This window comes from Ursus arctos, unplaced genomic scaffold, assembly GCF_023065955.2.
Source record: "Ursus arctos isolate Adak ecotype North America unplaced genomic scaffold, UrsArc2.0 scaffold_7, whole genome shotgun sequence".
In the NCBI taxonomy this organism is placed as follows: domain Eukaryota; kingdom Metazoa; phylum Chordata; class Mammalia; order Carnivora; family Ursidae; genus Ursus; species Ursus arctos.
This window is the reverse complement of record NW_026623089.1, coordinates 4,466,193-4,479,391: the sequence shown is the minus strand read 5'-3', so window position 1 is coordinate 4,479,391 and position 13,199 is coordinate 4,466,193. Positions and strand designations below refer to the sequence as shown.

The window sequence follows — 13,199 nt, the reverse complement described above, 5'->3', positions numbered from 1 at the left end:
CCAGGAGGTCACCTGGAAAGCAGTCTGGAGAGAGCAGCAGGTCCAGACCCTTCCTAGGAGTTGCTCTTCCTCCGGTGTGTAGGTGTGCTTTACCCTTTCTGAACACCGCTTTCAGGACAATTAAACCCTTCAGCATCCTCGGGGTCACCCCATCCCGTCTTTACAGAGGAGGACACCGGCTCGGGAGATTTCGCGGCTCTCTCTACTTCTGGAGCCAGAAGTGGTACAGGGTGCCCTGTGCTCGCCTGTACAGGAGCCAAAGCTTGTCCGCAGCCAGGCCACTTCCTGGTGCCCAGGGCCAAGGCGGGGGCAAGCAGGGCCTTTCCCGCATGTAAGAGTGCCTGTCACACCTGCCACCCTCGGTTCGCGCCTGGGTCCCGGCAGTGGGGGCCCGGCCAGGGTGTCCCGGAAGGGGCACCAGCCTGGGAAAACGTCCAGGGCGGTGGGGTGCTTCCAGGTGGGGCCGGCGCCCGGGATGCGCTCCCCGCGCCGGACACCAGGCGTCGCCCCCGCTCCTCGCTGCGCTGGCCCCCGCCCCCGCCGCGGAGCCGGAGCCGGAGCCGGAGCCCGAGCCGGAGCGGAGGCGGCGGCGGGACCCGGCCGGACAAATTTCCTGCTCGGCTGCGGGCGGCAGGAGGCGGCGCCAGCGGCGCCCGGACCCCGCGGCCTCCGCGCGTCCCCACCACCTTCCTTCGCGCCGGCGGGGACCGAGGGGCGCCCCGGAGGGCGGCGGGCGGGCGCCCGGGAGATGCGGAGCCGCCGCGGCGGCGCGATCGGCGCGACCGGACCGGCCCCTCCGAGGTGAGCGCGCGCGGGGTGCGGGCGGGGGCCGTGCGCCCCTCGGGTGGCAGTGCGCCCGGGGCGGCCAGAACAGGCCGGGGCCGGCGCCTCGGCCGCCGCGGCGGGAGGGAGGGGCCGCGCCGGGGTGCCGGCTCCCGGAGCCCGGTCCTTGGCGGCCCCGAGGCGCGCCGGGTGCCAGAGGCTGGGGACGGTGCGACCCTGGCCTCGGCGCCCCGGAACCCCCGCCCGACTTGGCCACCGCCTCGGCGGCTCTCGCGCTCCCCCTCGGGAAACGGGCACACAGAGCGCGTGTCTGCGGGTGGCGACGGGGCTAGGGGTTGGCGACAGGGACGTAGGTGAAAGCGGGCGAGAGCGAGAGGGGGTCCCACGGGATGTGCTTGGGGCGACAGGATACAGGGGTAGAGACAGGAGCTTTTTGAGAAAGTGACTCGGAGTTGCGACAACTCTGGGAGGGGCGGGGGCCTCCATTCCGTGGCTGCCCCGAGGGTCCCGCGCCCTCGCCTTGGCAGGGAGGGGAGCGTCGAGTCCGGGAGGGGTCTCAGACATGCTGCGGGGAGCCCCCCGGCGGCCGGCAGGCCGGGCTGGCCCAGACAGGACCGCTAAGATCTGCAGTGTCAGTGGCGTGGGTGACCTGTCAGAGCTCCTGGACCAGAGGTCAGCGCGGTGCCACGCCTGCCGACTCCCGGGGACCAAATGGGGAAGGCTGGAAAACCCATCCGGTACAGAGACAGAGCCAAGCCCTGCCAGACCGTGCTGGACCTGACCTAAATTCCTCCCCGGCGTGGCAAACCTTTCTAGAAAGGTTCACGTTCTACTTGCAGAATTCTATTGATTTGTCTTCAATCGGGACCACTCCATCTGAGTTTCAACGTGGGGAAACTCAAGGAAAGGAGAAGGCTCTGTGCTTGTGTTCTGGTGTGCAAGCCCCTTGAGTTGAATGGTGACCAGCCAAGGGTGGTGGCGAGTTTGAGAACTCAGTGGGTCCATGTTTGGTCAGCTCTTGACCCCAGGTGCCCCTTGACCCAGAGTGCCTGGAGGTCGTTGCGTCCCCAGGATTGGTAAAATTCCGTCTCCGTGAAATAAAGACTCCATCCCATTTAAACTGAGTGGAGGGAGAGGTGGCGGGGGCGTCTCCCAAAACAGTGCACTGAGCCAGAGGGGGCATGACATGCTGGGGTGCATTCGCGTGGCCAAGGCTGGCTCCTGACTGCGGAGGTCACCCAGCCTAACTGATATGGGGCAGAGCTTTGTGTGCAAATAGCGTTGAGGTCTGCGCTTTCTGAGCCCAGGCTCTAGGCCTTCAGGGAGGAAAAGGCCAGCTGGTGACATAGGAACAGGCCCAAGAGATGGGACTATGCTGTCAGTGAGAGGGCCCGTAGTGGCACCCGGCCCTTCCCAGACATGGCTCTGCCTCTGACTGTGAGCTCAGGGACAGAGCTCTTTGTTCACTGGTATTAGTGATGCCTGTGGATCAGTACCCACCACAAGGAAGAAAAACCTAGATTCTCCATGGGTTGACATGAGCCAGGAGCCGGATTGGTCCCTAGAGAGGGCCAGGTCGTTGTACCAGTCGATGGTTTTAGATTTGAAAACATAGCAAAACCTATCACATCGACCCCCTGTGCCAAATCAGTTGCGAGAAGTGGGTGAGGCATGACCGTCACCGTGACATTTCTGGGACCCCTTGGAGGCCCAGATGCTGTGCACAGAGGCCACTTCTCACGCGTGCGTGCAAATCATCCATCCTTGAGAGGGGCTGCCGCAGCTGTGCGGGTGGGGTGGGGGTGCGTTGGAGGGCCATATGGAAGGTGGGGCACATGGAAGGTGGAGGCCTGACGAATCCACAGCAGTTGCCAGGTGCTTAGTAATGAAGCTGGAAAGAGTTTCAATTGGTCAAAACATATGCCTCCTTCACACTACCCCTCCATTGGTCCACTTGGCTCTGTCTCCGCTGCCGTCGTCCTGGGCCAAGATACCATGAACTTGCTCAAAACTCCCTCCTTGCAGGTCAGAGGTGAGTTTCCCAGTCCAAACCACTCCTCAGTAATTCTCACACCCAGCTGCCCCCTTGACGTTTGCTCAAAACTCCCTTCTTGCAGGTCAGAGGTGAGTTTCCTAGCCCAAACCACTCCTCAGTAATTCTCACACCCAGCTGCCCCCTTGACGTTTCTCCTGGAATACGCAGTTCCCCCTCCCCCATTAGCCCACCATTTTCCCACTGTTTTCCCACCTTATCTATCGGATCACACCAGCCTCCCCATTGCTGTGGAAAGATAGGCTGGACTGTCATTTCCTGGAGGACAATACTGTATCCTCAGCATCCAGCCAAGCACCTGACAGTAGGCTCGTCATAATTGTCACGGGGCAGATAAACAAATGACCGAGTGGAACATTCTAGGAGCTCATCTTCTGAAGTAGTCTTCTTAGTGGGTGTCCCTCGTGGTTGGTAGGCAGCCACACATTTCTGTTGGTGTCGATTGGACTGGATCGTGGAGAGATGAGAGAGGTCGGTCTAGGGCTTCCATTACCAGTTCTTCTGGTGATGCTGAGCCCATGTGCTGAGATGACTGAGCTGGACCAGAGACTCCCAGTGCCCTCTGGGAGGCAGGTCTGGGAGCCGTGAGGGAGTGCCATGGAAGCTGCCCCCCATTCCTTTCCCAGAGCTGCACTTTCAGAGCTTCTGCGATCAAAATAGGAACAGATGTATCCATTAGGATAACGACCGGCCTTCTTAATATTCGATTATCACTAAGAAAAGAACTGTGTTTCAAGAGCATCTCCAGTTGTTTTGGCGGGCTCTGTCCTCGGGAACGGATGGCTCACCGCTCCCTGAAGGCGCCCTGTGCTTTCCAGATCCTCGGAGGCAGAGCTGCTCAGGCTCCTGCTCTGAATCTCCTTCCCCTTTTTCTCCATCTTACGAACTCCTATTCACACCTCATGGCCCACTTCGGACGCCTCAGGCTCCTCAAAGCCTTCCTGACCCCTCTCCGAAGAACATCGCTCTTCCCTCGAGTTCCATAGAAGGTTATCTGCACCTGTCCTAGAGCACTTATCAGACTCTTTTTTGTGTCCACCTGACTTTTTTGAAGTTTCTCTCTTCTACCAGGTGGTCAATGCTTTTACGGTAGAAGATGTGTTTTTGAGAGTTTGGACTTGGAGTTGAGGTATGGATTGACATAAATCCTGGCTCTGGTATGACCTTGGCTAAGCTATTCGAATTCGATGCCTCAGTGTTCTCCTCCGTAGAATGGGAGTGGTGATCTCTACTTCACGTGGCTATTTGGAGAGTGACAGGTGATACGTACAAAGTATAAGGCAGATGACTGGCACTCAGTAAACTGTGTCAGGCTACAGCCTACAACCTAAAACACCTGACGTCGTGCCCTGCGTGCATTCGGAACCAGGGAAATTTGAATGCCATCAGTTAACAAAGTCGGAACTCATATGAACAGATACGTTTTGCTTGCCATCCAAAGCACTAGGTCAAATCAGTACGGTGTAACGTGCTAGCTACTTTAATTTTTTGGGTGATAATCTGAATGATTATGAAAGTTTTGTGTGATTAAGTATTTTAATCTCATGATGCCACCACTTACCTGTGCTCCAGGAACAAGCCCATTCTCTAACACGCACCCTCTACTCTTCGATGTTAGAGGGGTTTACGAGGCAGAAATGCAATTGTGTCTGCACATTAACCTGTGGTCATGGACCGAATTAAACCAGTCTGCAGGTGAGACAACACAAAAGTGAACTAAACCAGAGCCAAGAAGCAAGTGGGCTAGAACCAGGTGTGTAGACCCAGGGTCAAAAGTACGGCTTCTGGACGAGAGCATACAAGCCATGGAGCTGTGGGCTGCCCCCGAAACCGTCACAGCTTCGCATCGCTTACCTTCACAGAGGGAAGGATGGCCCTGGGCCATCTCCGAGCTCCTCCTAGCTCCCGTGCACTGACCAGTCTCGCCCTCTCCGCGGCTGCTGCGGGCAGTACTGATGACTCTGCAAGGACTCAATCCACAGCTGGGGCTGCCTCCCGTTCCCAGGTCATCCCTTCAGCCACATCTCTCTCTGTTCTGGGTACCGGATCTACCTAAAGTAAGATGTGGCTCGTGGGTACATTTAGCACTCTTGTATTTCAAATACTAACCGTAGACATACCGAAAATTGATTTTGGAGGGTTGGCTTCTCATTATTTTGTCACCTGTATTTTTTCCCCAAAGCAGAGTGCTGGATGGTGTTTTAGCTGGATGGGGTTCTGGACCAGCCACATCTGAGCTAATAGGGGTTTCACTGAATTTTACTAATCCTCGAGCCGACACAGGTGCACAGTGGCGGGGCTTCTGCCGGATGCAGGCTGGGAGATCCCTGGTTTGGGGATTACCAAGCCAGCTTCCTTTTCTTCTCTTGGTCTGGCTGCTGTTCCCCAAATGTCATTTGTTAAGGTCCGCCCCATCCAGGTGTTGTACTTGGGGAGTTTTGATGTGGTTCATAGCCTCTTTGAACTTGAACAGTACCCGGCTCAGAGCCAGAAATGTGGGCATTATGCCTTTCTTTCAACTACACAAATACTTCAAAAGGGCTGATTACGCTTATGAAATAGAAAAATTTTAACACTGCGTTTCAGGCAGACAACTTTCCTATTGATTCCCCCATGAAATAGGAACCAAATAAATATTTTTAAAGGATGTCCATTTTAAAATATCTTTCCAATACAAATCAAGACTTCCTGATTCATATAGCCCAGGAGTGTATATTGTATGAGATAACCAAAAGGGTGAAAAAAAGTCTTCTTTCACCTGGAAACAAATATAAACTCTATCAGGAGATGAGGAAAAGTTCACAGGAAAAACAAAAATCCCTGATTACGTGCTAAAAGCCTGAAGTGTTTTTTTGGACAGGTATTTTGATGTCAGTGTTTCCTGGGTGAAGAATGAAGAATTGATAGGAAAACTTGTCTAGACCCCAGACTGGGGTTCTGGCATCACTAAATTTGATCCAGCAGGTGGGCTCACACTGGAATGGGTGTTCAGCGATCAGCCGTGCTCCCGATGCTGCATGGTCCTCTCCGGGGAGGGAGGGACACCTGCGTGACACCTGGGACTCACAGGGCGTCCAGCACTTGTACGTGAAGCGTGGACGGTGGAGGATGGAAGCAATAGACTGGAGTGGGAGCCGCGCCGGGACAGTGGAGGTTGCTGCTTGCGGAAGGCTCTCCCCTTTGTCTGAATACCAGCAACAAACCTGACCAACAGGAGTTTGCTTTTTGGTACTAGGTTCCCAGTCCCAGGCTCAGAACACAGACTTTGGAGCAGAGGGATGGGGTCAGATTGGGGCTCGTGGCACTGAGGCTTTGAACAAGTGACTGACCCTTTCCCAGTGTGACTTCTTGTCTCTATAATGGGGACAGTGACACTTCCCAGACAGGGTTGTCGTGTGGCTGGGTTGCAGTCACGTGTAGAGAGCCCGGCCTAGGGCTTGCCGATCGGTCTGTGGCCTGCTACTGCGCCCGGGAGTCTGGGGGTGGTCCGCCTGCAGTCAGAGCATTGGCATAATCTGGGCTCTGACCCCTCCCCTGCCGCGCTTGCTTCGTCCTCAGGGCAAGTCACTTAATTTCCATTCTATAAACGCAGACATAATTTTTGGTTATTAATGTCCGTAAATCTATTTGCACATTTCCAGCTGAACATTAGTCACCGATTTCTGTTACTAGGGAGCAAATTAGTTCCATTTTTCTGCTCACCCAAGATTTCAGAATGTCCTATCACATGGCTGCTTGATTACAATGTATTATTCGACGTGACCTTTGTACGAAGACTTTTTATTTTGTTTCTCACTCCAAAAGGACTTTGCATTTTTCAGGCTAGGTCTCTGTAGTAGGACTTTTGTGGGTCTGTTCAGTTGGCTTTCGGCAGACTTGGCCCTGACTCCTTTGCCGGCGCGCTCGAGTGCCCTTGGCGGGTGGGGGCGCAGCCGCTGGCCCGGAGCCCGGGGAGGTGGCAGCTCCTGTCCCGGCAGGTTCCTCGTGAAACTGGGCGCTCTGGTCTTCTTTCTTCTCCAGTTCAAAAGACCGGCCTCAAAGCTGGACACCCACTTGCCTGATTTGATGTCATGGCCCTGAGGCCAATCCCTCCCCCCATCTGCTTGTCTGGATTCTTGTCGTGGGATAAAGCTTTCATTTTGTGGTGTGAATTGTGGCATACGTGGCAGTCCGTCCATGGGAAAGGCTGTGTCCTCAGAGTGGGCTCACGTTTGAGCTCTGGTGCTGACTCGCTTCCTGTTGGGGTCTTGGGATGAAGGGTCAGAGGAGGCAGAGGAGGAGAAGGGCAGAGTGTGTCACAAAGCACAGCTTCAGTACAAGGCAGGGCTCCTTTTGAGGTAAGATGGCATGGGTCTTTGGCGATCCCATGTTTTCCCGTGGAGACAACGTAGCTCCTCCCTACAGAACGCTGTGGCTCATTTTCTAGATTCCAGAAACAGGTGCTTGTGAATTAAGCTAAGAAGTCAGTATTCAGCAGCACCGTTCCTACAGATGTTCATGTTTCTTTCCAGAGCTTTCCTGTCTACAGCACACTTCTCCACTGTGGTACATACAGAAGAGGAAAGTAAGAGAGGAGAGAGAGAAAGCAACAGAGACACAGAGCGACAAAGAGAGACACAAAGAGATAGAGACACACAGCAAGGCAGAGATAAAGACAGAGATACAGCAGGAGAGACACAGAGAGACTCTCAGATACTGAGGTTTTTTCTTCTGATATTAGTCATCCGCAGCTACCTCCAAATTCCCTTTTTTTTTTTTTTAAGATTTTATTTATTTATTTGACAGAGAGAGACACAGCCAGCGAGAGAGGGAACACAGCAGGGAGAATGGGAGAGGAAGACGCAGGCTCCCAGGAGAGCAGGGAGCCCAATGCGGGGCTGGATCCCAGGACCCTGGGACCACACCCTGGGCCAAAGGCAGACCCTTAACGACTGAGCCACCCAGGCGGCCCTCCAAATTGCCTTTCAACCCAGAGTGGGAGCTGGCGATCCGAGACACGTGTGGTCAAGAGTTACAGGCCAGGGTGTGGCTGGGGACAGTCTCAGAGGGCAGAGGGGTGGCCCGCTTGGTGGCATCAGCACGTAGCGCTAATATTCAGAGCCGCACACTGAGTCCCTGAAGCAGAAGCTCTCCCACAATAACAGGGCAAAGTCAGCGTGAACGGACAAAAGCCAGAAAATTTGTCTCTTTGTTACATTCAGGGATTTACAGTAACTCTATCTCGGCGAACAAAATGCTGCCTTAGGGCACCCGCCTTATTGACTAGAAACCATGCAAATGCTCTTCCAAAGAGATTAGAATATTCCAGCTTCTTAAACAGGTAAAGATAAGCCCCTGTGCAACCTTGGCTGCCCTATGACGTTTGCTAATCGAACAGAAACTGGCCTTTGCTGCCACATTAATTCAAGTCATCCCCAAACCTGCACTGTTATTAGTAAAATTATTCCTTATAATTAGTGCTTTTTTTCAGGATGTGGTTTTTCTGGCTCTGGGAGTAGCCTTGGTTTCATAAACAGCTGAATGTTTAAGTACTGGACGTAAGACTGCTTTGAAACAGGAACCCAACCCCGTCCTTAATTTTGGAGTGAGGCTGACTCAGCCGTCCGTCTCCCCGAGCTTGTGGCCGCACTTTATTAAGTGCATCAGTAATTCAATAAATTACTTTTTGCTAATGTTGCCAACATCAGCTAAAGTTCAGTCTTCTATTGGAGATGTTATCAGTCTGCCCATTTAGATTCCTTTGAGCAAAGTCCTGATTTTGGCCCAATGTCACGTAAGAATGCAAGAGCCAGAAATTTAATCATTTTGTACTGTATCGTGCCAAGCTAGGTCTGCTCTGAGCTAGCCAACAATATTCTTTCAAAGGATATTTCTTGGTTTTCATCAAATGTGTGTAGTATTTACAAGAGTCTGTAAGGTCATTTGGAAGGGACGGTTAGAGATGTTAAACATGTATTGAGTGCCTACACTGCACGTCCTGTGTGTTTAGTAGTGAAATCACAAAGAGAAGTCACAATGCCTGTTCTCTGGGTGTTCCACGTCCATGGGAGGCAGAACTCGTCACTTTCTGAGTGTGTTACGTGTCATGCTGGCTGCAGAGGTGGGCATGTGGAAGGGGTCCTAGACGGGCTTGGTTTTCAAGGATATTTTCTTGGCAGCCGACAGGGCTAGAACATTCAAGAGAGAGGGGCTCACATGTGCTTGCCCTGCAGTGAGGAGTAACATGTACTGTCTGGGGAGTAGCAGGTGTCTGGGAGGAGCTGGGGCCCCGGAATGGAGGGGGTGAGACAAGGGGACTGGACAATCTGGGAATCCCCAAACACTCGTAAGCCATTGAGCAGCGTGGGTCCGCTAGATGGACCAGTACTTCACCTGTTTGGAATCGTGGCCGCCTTTGAGATTCTGAGCAAGACTACAGATTCATTCTGTAGAAAAATGCATGTGTGCACACAGCCTTTCTAGTTTGGTTTGGTTTGGTTTTTACGGTTTCAAGAAAGTCTGAGGCCTGAACCAAAGCCCCGCAGTTTTCGGCTAAGGAGACTGCACGCATCCGGACCAGACAGAGATTTAAGAGACGATGTTGGCCTCAGATTGTGAGCTGAGTTTGAGGTGCCTTAGGGGAGCCGAATGGACTTCTCGAACACAGACAATTGACTCTACTAGGGGCTCTTCAAACTGGCTGGGGCAATATCCGTGCTTCACTGTGCTAACCGTTCTAATTTTTCTTATTAAAACTTGGGTTACCGAGTACATTTGTGGGTATTGGACAGTATTCCCAATGCAGTAACATGGAATGGGTCACTTAATCATGGCTGTTGTCATTGGTAGAGCCAGCTCATAGGAAGTGGGTTAAGAATGGGCTTGTGAAGCCTCATGTGGTTGGCCACCGCTGGCCTCTGACAGGTGCAAACTCATGTCTAGTTATTTCTTTATAACCTTGCTCGTATGTTTTTAGGTAACCAAAAACACGTTTTCTGTACAAGCCTTTCAGTTTACCAAGAACCGAAGCCAGTTCTACCTTCTCAGTTTAGATGGCCCCTCTGGGGTTCGGCGGACAGTGCGACATCCCTGCGTAGAGTCTGAGCATGTGGCCAGCTGTGATGCCGAGCCTGAGACCCGCGCAGGGTCACAGGCTCTGCTGCAGGCACCATTGTCCTGACCCAGACGCACCTCTTTCCCGTTCTCGCTGCCTCGGTGGACCGACCGCTTGTCCTCCCTCCTGTGTCGGACACTCTGTCCATATGGCGGGGGGGGGGGGTGTCTCAGGACATGGAGGCCCCTCGTCGGCTTCCGTGAGATGAAAGCCCACCTTCTCTGTGTGTCTGGGTGGAAGTGCATTCTAACCTTGAGCAGGACCCCAAGGTGAGATGTTACTGGCTCACTGCTGTGCCTCCGTCTCTGCTCTGTGTGGCCTGTGTCACACTATTCTTTTGGGTGTGGTTTCTGCCCAGCACATGGCTTCAGGGGGGCATTTTAGAGGCCGTTACAAGTGCATGTCTTCTGTGTAGCATGCTTTTGTTTAGCAAATGATTTATTGTTTGTTACATCGAAATGCATATCCTGGATGGATGGTCCGTGGCAGGCAGAGATCGATGATGTCGATTCTGGTTATTCACCTCTGTAATGGATTCTCTTTTTGCTTTGCGTACAGCAGGGATCTGTGTGAGTTTTGAGGAGACTACGCTTTCTTTCGTGGCTTGGTGTCTTGGCAGGCGGGGCAGCCTCAGACTGTCTGCGGCCGAGGCTGGGGTGCCGGACTCGGGAGCAGACTAGGGGAAGGCTGCGCTGCAGGCAGTGGGGACCCCTCCCTTCTGTCTCTGCGGATGGCGGGACTGGCAGACAGCATCCCTGACCCCTTGGCTGTGACCTAACATCATTTTAAAAATCCAGACCTGAGAGCCACCAAGTCCGTGGACACAAAGCCCATAGTAGAGCCTCCCTTCTCGAGGTCCGATACTCGGTGTGTGTGTTGGGGGGGGTGGTCATGGCAGTAAATAAAGCAACAGCTGTGATAATACTAGTAACCGCTGTATCGATGGAGCGCTTACTCTGGACCCGGCCTACTCCGAGTATTTTCAATGTGAAATTGCTACGTTTACGGCAACACATGAGGCCAAAGTAGCGCGAGGCTTGCTCCGGAGAAGAGGAAGTTCAGGGCCAGAGGGGGCAGGGCAGAGACTAAACGTACAGAGGGACCAAGTGGTCCTCACGATGGAGGAAAGGTGTGAGGGGTGCATGGGGCCTGCAGGGAGGTGGACCCCAGCCTCACACAGGGAGCACAGCGATGGGGGGACACTTGGCCTGCCTGGGAATGATCTCATCTGAGGAGGGCCCAGGCCCCATCTCAGGGCTGGGGGAGGCCATGGAGAGCTCTGAGGAGGGAGGGGCTGGCATGCAGGATGGACGGGGACGAGCTGGGATCTCGGAGCAGGGCCAGGACAGGCTGTCTGGTGCTTTCCTTTGGCAGGTCGTGCATCAGAGTCCCCGGCGAGGTCCCAGAGCACCGTGGCTATGTGCAGGGAGGTTGGGGAGCTGCATGTCTTACAAAGCCCCCCTGGGAATCCCAACGCCAGGGTGGAGAATGGTGGGGCTTTCGCAGGGCCCAGGAATGAGGTCAGGACTTTCCAACACGGGGGCGGCCAGGAGGGAGGCCTCGACGCCTCGCAGGGCCGACCAACACACTGCATGGTGCTGACAGCTCTCAGGACCCAAGTGGGACCGTCAGGAGGGGACCAACTGAGTGTCTCAACTGAAAGACTTCTGTCCTGGCGAGTCTCCTGTGTGCTCTGCTCTCTTGCGAGCTCCGGCTCTGGCCCCTTTGGCCCTAGCAGAGCGCTGTCGACTGTCGATAGATAAGCCACCACATGGCAGTAGTGACTTCACGAGGGCCGGTTCAAAGGGTTGCTTTTATTTTTATTTAAGATTTTATTTATTTGGGGGGCGCCTGGGTGGCACAGTCGTTAAGTGTCTGCCTTCAGCTCAGGGCGTGATCCCGGCGTTCCAGGATCGAGCCCCACATCAGGCTCCCCCGCTGGGAGCCTGCTTCTTCCTCTCTCACTCCCCCTGCTTGTGTTCTCTCTCTCTCGCTGGCTGTCTGTCTCTGTCAAATAAATAAATAAATAAAATCTTTAAAAAAAAATTTTATTTATTTGGGAGAGGGAAAGAGACCACACGCACAAGAGTGGGGGGGTGGGTGGCGTGCAGGGGCAGAGGGAGGAGAAGCAGACTCCCCGATGAGCAGAGAGCCCGATGCAGGGAGCCTGATGTGAGGCTCCGGGGCTCGATGCCAGGACCCCGGGATCATGACCTGAGCTGAAGGCAGACACTTCACCGACTGAGCCCCCCAGGATCCCCCAAAGGGTGGGTTTTAAAAGGAGGGCAGCTTGGGGCAGGTGAGGGCTAAACCAAAGCAGCAGAGAGCTGAGTTTGGGTTTCGGGTGGTGCGGTGGTCACGGTTGCTCCCAGCAGGCTCCTCGCCACGGCAGCCACTGGTGTGGTCATTGACATGACGTCCATTCATTCATTCAGTCGTTCAGCAGATACCAATGGGAGACCTGCCGGGTGTGGGAAACAAAGTCCACAAGTGCTGCTCCTCAGCCTTTCCCTGGGGCCTGGCCTTCCGTGTCCGTCTGTCCATCTGGTCCTGGGATTCCCCCAGAGGCCTGGCAGTGTCCAGGTCAGGCTGGCTGTGGAGACAGTGTGTGGTGAGCGGGCCGGTGGCACCCATCATGGGCGGCCCTGAGGTCCTCGCATCATCCATGGGGGACCGAGAAGGGCTTTGGTGCTGGGCACTGCGCCCTGTTCCCGACTGTGCAGATCCTGACCAGTGTGTGTTCACCAGGGGCCCTCTTGCCGCTGAGGTGTCCACGGCCCAGTGGCCGCCGTCAGAGCAAGCAGCATGGATGAAGCCTGAGGCTGGGGCCCTTTTGCCAGGCTTTCTCTTAGAGAGCTGCTGTCTGTCTCGTGGTCAGTATGCGTTCCCGTGACTCTGCTCCTGACTGCAGCATACAGGGGAGACCAAGGCCAAGGTGGGCGGGCGGGTCACATAGACAGACAGCTGTGGGCCCGTGGTCATGGTCAGGCCTGTCCTCTCCCTGCCTCCTCTCCCTCCTTCCCACTTGCCCTCCTCTCTCTGGTTTTCCCCATTCACAGCCTGACCTTTAGGGCTGCTTCTTCCAGAACCCCAGACCCCACCGAGCTCCCACTCCTGTAGGCCCTCCACCTCTGCGGGGGACACAAGAGTTGATGGGGTGACTGCCGTGACCCCAGACACTGGCCCCAGGGGCACCGGCCAGGGTTCTGCCAGCAGCTGTGACCGCCTCGTGCCTCTGGCGGCTTTCCCACCCTGCACTCCTGCCAGGGC

At 54.8% G+C, this 13,199-nt stretch overlaps 1 protein-coding gene across 3 annotated transcripts in view; it reads left to right on the top strand.

The window, feature by feature from the left end:
• Window positions 1-561: 561 nt before the first annotated feature.
• Window positions 562-13,199, top strand: part of PTPRE (protein tyrosine phosphatase receptor type E) — a 157,632-nt gene continuing 144,994 nt past the window's right edge. For all 3 annotated transcript variants that reach the window (XR_008957956.1, XM_044382254.3, XM_044382253.3), the window contains exon 1: window positions 562-801. The gene's annotated coding sequence lies outside the window, so the exon portion shown is untranslated. The remainder of the gene's footprint in view (window positions 802-13,199) is intronic.